The 9,913-nt window shown below is 29.6% G+C and overlaps 1 long non-coding RNA gene across 1 annotated transcript; it reads left to right on the top strand.

Annotated features, from left to right (window-relative positions):
• Positions 1–2,405, top strand: LOC113560256. The gene is made up of 4 exons (XR_003406102.1): positions 1–232; positions 318–382; positions 454–600; positions 2,220–2,405. It is a non-coding gene; the product is annotated as an uncharacterized LOC113560256 (long non-coding RNA).
• Positions 2,406–9,913: the final 7,508 nt, after the last annotated feature.

The raw sequence follows: 9,913 nt of genomic DNA, 5'->3' as shown, positions 1-9,913 counted from the left end.
GTTTTCCCAGTCCGTTCTGTCCGCGTTCGTTTACCGCCCGTCTTTTCCAAGCCCTACGCATACGATTTGTTCTCCGAGCGCGTTCGTGTCGATCGCCATCGCGGTAACAAATAGGTACGGCCGTCGAAGTACGTTTTTTTTCCGTTTCGTGTTTTTTTACGACCGTTCTTCGAAAGCCGTACACAAATTCGGTTCGCGTGTTTTGGGTCGCGGACGCTGACCGACGTACGATGTATGTAGTCCGTACTTCTTGCTGCTTTATACTGTTTATAAGTATATATATATATATATATATTAAATTATTATTACGTGTTTAGGCCTATTCGTTACTTTTGTCTTCTGCCGCCGCATCGTTCTCGACCGTCTACGTCGGCGAAATATGGTACTTATGTCATTATTTCAATACATTAAAATACTCGTAGTAGTTGAATGTAGTTTTCAAACGCGTTGCAGGTCTTTGGAGAGCGCTGATGTCTGTTTCGACGCACAGTTTCATTTACTGATGTACACTATTTTTGGTACTGGTTTGTTCTAGCCCCGCCACAGCGAATGTAAAAATTGTAAAAATTTACAACTACTGGAATAGCTGATTTAAGAAAAGTAATGTATTAATATTGTAATTATGGTTGGTAAATAGTTCAGATTATTTTTTTAATTATTATTTTAATACTTTTATTGCTAAAATAATTCATTTATAGAAAATGTATACAGGGTGCTGGGTGATTCTTTTATCATAAAATACTCATTATTTAAAAAAGTATTCATGTTTTTGAAATTATGAGTGTTTCATGATAAAAAAAATCATCCTGTACTATATTATTATAATTTTTAATTTTTTGGGACAATATTATTCTTATAAACTATAAATATTCTTCTTTTTAGTAGGTACTTATTGGCTTGTTAGCTATGCATTGAATATTTTGTTGTAATAACGAGATACCAATAAAAAAAAATTAAAAAATTTCTTTAAAATGTATAATTAATTCAATAAAAATAAATAAATACCTGATATTTAAATATATAGGCATTAGAGAAAAATGCAAAAGAATTTGGCATACAGAGATGACACTTCCTTTGTAAGTGTTGTATGTCCAAAGCCATCGCATTGTTGCCACCCAACATGGTTCCTGAAGGTTGGGAAGTAGTAAAAAGAAAAGCCAATCAGTTTTTAAACTAATATGTTGCTAAAAGATACATACATGAGATATTTTTGAGATACACTGGATTAAGCAGAAGTAATAATACTTGATATAAATTCTAGTTTCAACATTATTTGATTCTGAAGTTCTAATTAGTTATAAACTTCTTAACATACACAATAAAAAAAAAAATCCAATACAATATATTACAAGTATCTACTGAAGTGTACATTAAATATTTCATGTTTAAAAATATTTTTATAGGTGTTGGTGTTGCTAACTTTACAATTTACAATAGTCCTAGAATAGTGAATCTTAACCGGTGTTAAGTGGAATACAGGTGTTCCTTGGACTTAGCATAAATGTTCAGCCAAAATTTTAAAATCATTATGAAAAATATTAAAAATTATAAAATGTATATAATTACTGTTATTATTTTACTGCAGTTTTGCAGGAAAACCTTATAAAATAATTAGTGTTCTGTCATTTGAAAAAGGTTAAAAATCACTGTTCTAGAAGGACAAATAACGATCAGGAAATCTTCTATAGACTCTTGAATTCGTACATGGGTGGAAACAGATCAAGAATTTGGCATTTCACGAGTCAGTTAAAATATGTTATCAGAATATATATTATTTCATTAATTACATTTTTTATATAACTATTTAAATATAGCGTATTTAATACTTATTTGTAAATACTAATTTTCAAATTTTTATCTAAGAATATTGCACGAATTAATAAATTATTGTTATCATTATTCAAAGTCTGTAGTTGTAACATAAATGTATATGTAATTTTGGATCTCTTCTTTAATTCATAAAGTACACTGATTCTAGAAAACATAAATACCTAAACATTTTTTAATAATTTTAAACCCTGACTTATTAGCAAAAATCCCCTGGTTTTCCAGGTATAGATATAATCATAAACTAATGATATACATATTTAATATTTATCATTTTTTACATTTTCTTATTGAACTTTTTAATAGTGTCACTCTTATAACATAATATGATTAATAATATTTAGATTTAATTTTATATGTTACTTACTATAATAATTAAATTAAATTTCCAGAGACAATGCTAAAACTGGACAAACATTTCAGTGAAAAATCTCATGTCCAACAAGATCGGCTTATACTGAGGCGTAGAGCATATGTGGAAATGACCGAAATTTAGCATTAGCCAAACAGAAACTACTGCAAGGTAGACTCAGCGTTGAAGAGTTCCTAGCCTACACTGGACATTTACATAGATTATGATTCAGGTAAAAACATTTTCTTAATTTTCCTAAAAAATAACTATGATAATATTAGTAATTAGAGATATTATTGTTGTATACTTAGAACACAGACGCAATAATATATCATACCAAATTCCTCTGATTCCAGAACATCAAAGGTGAAAATTTTTGCTGTTTTGTTGGAATCAGATATTTTAAATTAATTTTTTTTTTAATTATTTACAATTTAATATTTATAAAACACTTTTTTGTGATGCCATAACTTTTTAATGTTATTATCAGAAATCTGTTTTCAACAAAACATAGAAAAAATATCACCTTTCGATCAATGTCTTACTTATGTGTCTACGATTATTAATGACTTTATAGCATTTGAAATACGAAAAAGGGTTTTACAAAAATATGCACAGTTCTCTACACCGTCAACTGGCGCACCTAGCGGCCAACTATATTTCTATGATTTCTATCGGCGGCGGCGCCCCACTGTATAACGTAACCAAATTCAACGTCCGTCTGCGATATTAATAAAAATTGTTGTATTGTACTTAAGCGATAACGTCGGCTTTCGTTATCCCGTATTACGTGAAATATAATTTAATAATATTATTATTTATTATTGTGTAATATTCAATAATAATATAATTTGGCTGTGCTCATCTGTTTACTGCACTATGACTCAAGTAATCAAGCCCGTAGCTAAATGGCTTATATTTAAAAAAAAATAAATATTTTGTAAATGGATAATTTATGGATATTAATTGTAAATTAATAATTTACACATTTATTTTTTGCATAAATTATTTCATATAAGAAATTTAATATAAAAGCACTATTTTGTCTATTACAGACCCGATACTCGATACTAAGATTTAATTTTTCGTCTACCACCGGCCCCCTATAGCTACTATACTCAGTGGCGTATTAGGACATTAAGTGCCCTGGGGCAACATTTAACTAGTGCCCTCCTTCCTCAAGAAATACACATTTAATATTTTTCATAGATAATAAATATAAATATATTTAAATATATTAAAATATTAAATATAATATATTATTAATATACTACAACAATATTTAAAAAATGTACTCATAGTTTTCATCGTGCACGGTCTTGAGTAAATTCTTGAATAATATCATCGTAGCTTATTGTTGTAGTGACTTCAGATTCTATATATCCGGTACCGATCTATTAACAAGATAGATACAATTTTTTTTAAAAATTTTTAAGTGATGTACAAAAAGTATTGCTAAACATAATTTAATATTTATAATAAAATAATTTTATGGCATTTTTTTCACACTGATATTTTGTTAGCTGATATTGAATGTAATCCGTAATTTATAATAATAAAATAGATAACCTAATTTTATGATTTTTTTTTTTTTTAATTTTACTGTTTTTTAATTATTTATTATTTAATTATCGGTCCGGTAAGTCCGGTAGGTCATGCATACAAAACGAATAATTCCTATACGGCAAAACTAACCTAACGTAATATGTTTAAGCAATATTAACAGCCATGCATGTATTCCTTGTAGTCACAAATGCTTGTATCTAGATTGTTCTGGTAATATGATACAACGCCGTCCTATTTGTAACAGGGAAGCAACAATTATCATACAAATATTTTAAAAACTAAATAGGTATATAGTATAAGTAATTTTCATTTAGTATAATATGTATAATACTATTTATAATAAATATAAATATATAATCAATAGTACTAACCTATGTGAGCGTGTTGTCCAACTTATTTATTGTATTTTATTTTTTTTTAAATAATTTACTTATAATTAAGTTATGTTCAAACAATTATTTTTAAAAATAATAAGTATACAATTACATAAACATCATTTCAAAACTGTTTGTAGAATTTATTGCTACAGTGAACACAACTATGAATTTGTTTTTTAATAAATAATAGGTAGGAACACAAGTCAGTGCCGTACCTAGGATTAGTTTTTTTTGGGGGAGGGGGGCTTAAACATTTATACTTAACTCTATAGGAAACTAGGAAATAATTTTTAAACATATACTATGTATTCTATTTTATACACACATACTATTTAAAATAAAAAATTTCGGGGTGGGCTTAAGCCCAAAAGCCCCCCTCTGGATACGACATTGACACGAATATATATTATACTCGGACATTCAATACACAAAATATAACTTAATATGTAAAAATTAACCTAAATTAGTAATAACAGCACATAAAAACGATAAAATAAATAATAGTATGTACCGGGTACTAATAAAGTAATAAAAATATACACTTATTTGAATTAAGATTAATATATTATTATTATGTACACGTGCAGTGCATACTGCATATTATAATACTTACCTTATATATAAGACTACATTTACTATTTACATTTTGTATTAAATCTGTTTTGGTGTTTTATAGTTTTATACACACTACTACACTAAGTATAGATATAAAAAAAACCAATAGTCCATATATTAATGGGAAATATTTATTTTTGAGTAGTATTTCAAGTATATAGCTAATAAGGCCTAAGTTTAACTTACATAACTAATTAATAATAAATTATTAGTACCTATGAGTACCTACCGTTGATGGCGAAAAAAAGTTTTGGTGTTAGTTGTAATATTTTGTATAATGTGACAGCAAAATGCCCACTGCGTCACTGTAATACTGTATAAAGTCCTAAGTAAAATTAAAAATAAATTAATAATTTACCACGACTGGGGAATTGAGACGGTACGTCATTAATTTTCAATAATACTTACGGGTACTAAAAGCGGAGTATCCCGATTTCGTCCAAGCACACATTGGTTCACAAAATAGCTTATATTTAAAAAAATAAAGTATATATTTAAAATTTTTAAATACTGTATTGGAGCCATTTGGGAGTATTTGTACTTGAAATTATGTATGAAGTACAATTAATGTGTTTATAAATAAATAGTTGAATAAAAAAAATATATAATACAATGTATATGTCAATAAATAATAAAATAATTGTAGTGTTAGAGGTAGATTTTTAAAACATAATTTTAAAAAAATTTAAATTAATTAGGTATTTCAAAGTTGTTTAATTTTGTAATCTGGGTTTGTACAAATTTTTTTTATTAATTTATTTGGTTGTAAACAAACGTAGTTTTTCCATATAATTATATAAATTATTTCTATTGTGGTTTATGACTGAAAGAGCGCCAAAGAGGAATGGTTGGAAATTGGAATGGAACACTGTGAACGACGACAGCCTATAAAAATAACAATACACCAAATATTCATTTTTGAATTCATTGTAGATATATCATCTTAACTAATAAATTTTAAATTACATCTATATCACAACTTATGAAAATTAAAGAAAAAATATTATCATAATGCTCTTAGTACAATGGAGTGTACGATATTATTAGCGAGTCCATCTTTATCCAACTCAAACAAACTAGATGGTTTACTCACTCGAAAACATACTATGTATAATAAGTGTCTGTGTGAAAAACACGGTGTGCCCTGCAAATCTAAGCCACAAACAGACATTGTATTTTTGGCTTTGTCGGTCATTTCCTCTGCTTGTGCCTCACGCAATCGCGCTACGTTCATACGCATAATCTTCATTATCCTGTCGGATTGGTTCGTCTGTTCTTTGTGCTCTTCTCGCTTGACTGTATTTTTATTCATTCGATGGGCCAAATCGAACCCTTTGCGTCTTGTTGGTATTGTTTATTGTGTCGTATACGCCAATCACTCAAACATACACAATAAATAAACAACCAAAAATATCGTAAAATACCTACCTACTTTATTAAACACGCCGCGTTCAGTGGTAATTGAGTCACTCGATCACCACCATTGACCCCCATTTTGTCATCTCATTATCCTTGTATATTAATTATATATTAAATCGTTTATTTTATGTTTAGCCTAGTTATCATATTGACTATGCATAACATTATATTAATTATAATATTTTTGTTATGTTACTCTAGTTACAATATGTTTAAAAATTATTATAAAAGAAGAAAAACCTAAAACTTAAATATTAAAAATATTTATGGAGAGTCACCCTTTACGCCTGAATGTATAAAAAATAGTTTACATCCCTCAGACCTACTTAATATATACACAACATTTCATGAAAATCGGTCAAGCCATTTCGGAGGAGTTTAGCGACATACATTTTCCATTGTGACACGAGATTTTTATATATTAGATTTAATAATAAAGAAGTAATTTACCTACGTTTAGTACCTACCTATACAATAATAATAATATCCATATCTTAATGGCTAATATTTGTCAAGTAATTAATATTTTAAAGAAATTCAAATAGAAACCTTACTAAAAATTAACTCTATCAACAAACAGAGTTATGTTCGAATCATCATTCGAAAGGCTGCAAAACATTCTTATTCGGCTAGACGAAAAATTAAAAACAAATATGCCGGGTTGCATTAACGTCCGTTAAACGTTTAACGAGCCGTTAGCATGTTAACGAATGATTAAATTTAATTCATCCGTTAAACAATCTTTAAACGTTCAATAATTTTATTGAGCCGTTAAAATATAGGTTACCAGCTGTCTAAACTAATGGGCCGATTTCGGCTCTTTAAATTTTAATCATTCGATAAACCTACAGTTATCAATGTGTACGTATCAGTAGTACATTATCACCATAGAACCCAATATAGTACTTTTTCTGTGATAAGTTTAAACTTCTACACAAATCTTGGTATCATGTTTAATATCAATATATTTTTATTGAACGGTTTGTGCAACCCCCAAACACGTCAGTAAAAATATTTAACGGTTCAATAAAACTATTCATTAAATAAATTTAAAGTTCAGTTTCATGCAACCCGGCAATAATTGTGTAGTTTTTAGCTCAAAAATAGAACTTTTAGGACACGAGGTTTCTAACAGTAGAATTATTCCATTAGGGAAAAATGTAGAAGCAATAAAACAATTTCCAATACCCGAAAAGGTAAAAGATGGCAAATTATTTATGAGGTTGACAAGTTATAAAAAATATATTTATTAAATTTTGCAAAAATCGCTAGTTCTTTTACAGATTTAACAAAAAAAAAAAAATTAAGTTTAATTATGGCGAGGAGTAATAACGATTATAATATCAAAAAAAAAAAAATCTATAATTACTGAGCCTATTTTAGCTTACTTTGAAGACACATACCTTGTTTTTTTTTTACTACCGACGCATCCTTAGAAGGGCTTTCAGGTATTTTAGAACAGGAAAATCCCAATGGAGAAAAATATCCAATAGCATTCGCGTCTAGAAAATTAAAAGGGAGAGAAAAAATGTTTCTACTACAGAACTACAAAACTGGAAATGTCAGCAGTATAGTATTTGCTTTTAATTATTTTAAAGAATATCTTATAAGTAGAAAAATAATCGTAAATAGCGACCATTCAAGGTTACAATACTATAAAACAATAATAAAATCGTCATATCACATAACGAAATTTATCTTTAAGTTATTAGAATTTGACATAAAAATTAAACATTAACCAGGTGCAGTCGATTCAGGGAATTTAGCCACAGACTGATAGAGACTGAGAGATACCCTCTCGAAAATATTAATACTTTAATCACTTAATTAAAAATTTTTTAAAAACGATGTCCCGACGTTTATAACCGATCAATATATTAAAAGAAAAACAACAACTAGATGAGTTTCGTAACGGCATAATTAACATTTAACGCAATAAACACTAAAATTAATTCCAAATGAAAAAAGAAATCTAGGAAATATTGTATTAAAAATGAATTACTATTTTTTAAAAATTGGTCACCCCATAAAGTAATTAACCAATTAGTGATACCCAATGTTGACGCACCGTCACGGAGCTATCGAACCATACGATCTAAGCTGGCCGCACGACACTTGCGTACATACGGCTCCGCGAGAAAAGCCTTTACTTGTGTTTATTGGGATACGCCGGATACGGAAAAGGTGTCTTAACCACAATAAAATCATAACCACCAACTGGATTTGGACTGTTCAACTGTTAACTGGATTTAATTGATATTTCTAAATAAAAGAAATAACATATTCCTACAAAACTGAGCATGATCGTGCAATTATCCGGATATCTAAAACCTACGTTGTCTACACCACGCAGACCAGCGAATATAGGTAACATAAGAATCTTAGTCTTATAACATATACATATATATATATATACATACGTCATACAACATGTGATTGGTGATACAAATAAAGAATAATATTGAAGTATAGAGGTATATCCTTACACAACACATCATATAAAGTTTCTCTAACATAATTTTATATAGACTAAAACCATTTATTAATATTAAAAAGATAATAGAAGAATATTAAGCAGGTTTCACAGCTGAAAAATCCACGACTGACCAAATTTACATATATTATAAAACAAATAACGGAAAAGCATCAAAAATTTGAAAAATATGTAGGTCTGTTATTAGTTGGTTAAGGACAAACTCAGTAAGCTTAATAGTAAAAAGTACGCTATTGAATGTAATGGTAGAAAAACAAATTCCAGGTAAACTCGTCAGGATGGTGAAATTATGTATGCGAAAGTCAAGATGCTACAAAATGACTCAAGATAAACAAAGGTGCAAAATAGTTAGTTGTCAAATGTCACTATGTCAGGTGTTGATGACATAAAGGAGAATACACAATTAATAATTATGCTTTATGTTTATGCGGACTTATGACTAGGAGCCGTTATTGCCGTTGTCGGTAAGACGGTTCACGCAAGAGAGCGAGACGGCCAGCGGCCGGTAGGTACTCGTTCGGACCGACTTGAGTAGTATGATTTAGCCGATTCAAAAACCTCTTCCTCATCCGCATACTCATCCAAACTCATCTGCGCCACCTGCCGTCGACCAGACTCACCTCACCACCGCCTACCGACGGCCAGACTCATCCGCCGCCCGGTCCGCTACGTAACCGACATATATTTTTCCCGCATGCGCATGTGACAAGCATTTCTTATCATTTGCCGCCGCAATCACTGTTATCAAGTATTATTACTTTGTTATCACAAATGTTATCATATCGCCCGATCCGCAACGGAACCGACATATATTTTTTCGCGCGCGTTTTGTCCAATATCGATATGCCCAAATACAACCAGTTAGGTTAATGTGTTGATACTTAATAGCACAGACCCATATCCTGTCATTAGCAAACGACACACATCCGCCAACGCGGCCGGCTGTATAAATGTATTCATACTTCTTAATTTGTTTGTAATATCCCGGATTGTCGTTAAGATATACATTATGGAATGTACACATTAATGCTAAAGTCTAGCAATTATACCACCGAAAATGTAAAGAATGTATTAGATTTAATGTATTGATACTTAATAGCATGAATATTATATATAATGAACCAATTTAAGAGCCTGACCGAAAGAGCCGGCAGCTCTTCAGTGTTTCTCCAGCCTTATAGCTCTTCGCATCACAACCGTTCTCGCGCTCCGTGTTTAAAACATTTTTATTCAGTGTTCTTCATTTCTCGTATACTTTTAATC

The sequence above is a fragment of the Rhopalosiphum maidis genome, unplaced genomic scaffold (genome assembly GCF_003676215.2).
Source record: "Rhopalosiphum maidis isolate BTI-1 unplaced genomic scaffold, ASM367621v3 scaffold143, whole genome shotgun sequence".
Lineage (NCBI taxonomy): Eukaryota > Metazoa > Arthropoda > Insecta > Hemiptera > Aphididae > Rhopalosiphum > Rhopalosiphum maidis.
This window is presented reverse-complemented; position numbering and strand designations above follow the sequence as displayed.